Source organism: Pinus tabuliformis, chromosome 3_2 (assembly GCF_031772625.1).
Source record: "Pinus tabuliformis cultivar Carrire ecotype Pingquan chromosome 3_2, CPIR1, whole genome shotgun sequence".
Lineage (NCBI taxonomy): Eukaryota > Viridiplantae > Streptophyta > Pinopsida > Pinales > Pinaceae > Pinus > Pinus tabuliformis.
The window spans coordinates 721,029,099-721,030,221 of record NC_142302.1 but is presented as its reverse complement, the minus strand read 5'-3'; the positions used below and the strand labels follow the sequence as shown (position 1 = coordinate 721,030,221).

The window sequence follows — 1,123 nt, the reverse complement described above, 5'->3', positions numbered from 1 at the left end:
ATTATTTACTTGAACGAAACCACATGACACCACAATAATCATTCAATAAAACTCTAATCTTAATTTAATTAGAACTAAAAACTTTTAGCAAACTCTATCTTGAACCAATTTATTCAAATAAATTAAACTACCCCATTGAATATATTTAAAACATATCAAACGTCCTATACACATACATAAAATCAACCTAAATAATTATTCTTTACTTGAACGAAACCACGTGACACCACAATAATCATTATTAACTTGATAGATTCAATGAAACTCTAATCTTAATCTAAATAGAACTAAAAACTTAATTAGAATTAAAAACTTTATCTTGAACCAATTTATCCAAATAAATTAAACTAACCCATTGAATATATATAAAACACCCTACACATACATAAATCAATCTAATTATTTATTCTTTAACCCATTGAATATATATAAAACATCCTACACATACATAAATCAATCTAACTAATTATTCTTTACGTGAACAAAAAACCACGTGACAGCTGTGGGATTTGAACCCACGCCCTTTCGGACCAGAGCCTAAATCTGGCGCCTTAGACCACTCGGCCAAACTGTCAATTACATTAAGATTTTAGTTATTTATTATTATAAAGGCAATACAAAAATGACACAAAAATCCTTACCATTCATAGATTCATCGAACGTCGATAAAAGAATCTCAACCAAGTCGTTGTTGTGGGACACATTGAACAGGAATCTCTGACCATTATTAATACTAGTATTTTCCGATTCAAACAAACATCATCGTCCGACTTTAGCTCAGTTGGTAGAGCGGAGGACTGTAGTGGGAAGTGAAATCCTGGCTGAAATCCTTAGGTCGCTGGTTCGAATCCGGCAAGTCGGAATCTTGTTATACTTTGCACTATTTTATACTATCCAAACTTCTTAACAGCTAACCAAAAATTCCACTGTAAATTGCCGTCCTCAAAACAGGAGAGGGGTAAAAAGACCATAAAATCCAAACCAGTACTCAGTCTCACCGTAACACAGGTTGCGTGGGAGACTTTGTATTCGACCATTCAACGATATAGACCTATTTCTAGATTCAGTGGACTCAATAATGATGTGTGGTTATTGATTAGTTTGTGTGACGTGGCGCTTGGTA

General features: G+C 33.3%; 2 non-coding genes across 2 annotated transcripts; one reads left to right on the top strand and one right to left on the bottom strand.

Moving 5' to 3' along the window:
* Nucleotides 1–494: 494 nt before the first annotated feature.
* On the bottom strand, nucleotides 495–574 carry TRNAL-UAG (transfer RNA leucine (anticodon UAG)). Its single transcript has one exon. It is a non-coding gene; the product is annotated as a tRNA-Leu (tRNA).
* A 192-nt stretch (nucleotides 575–766) lies between these two features.
* On the top strand, nucleotides 767–862 carry TRNAY-GUA (transfer RNA tyrosine (anticodon GUA)). Its single transcript has 2 exons — nucleotides 767–803; nucleotides 827–862. It is a non-coding gene; the product is annotated as a tRNA-Tyr (tRNA).
* The last annotated feature ends 261 nt before the right edge of the window (nucleotides 863–1,123 follow it).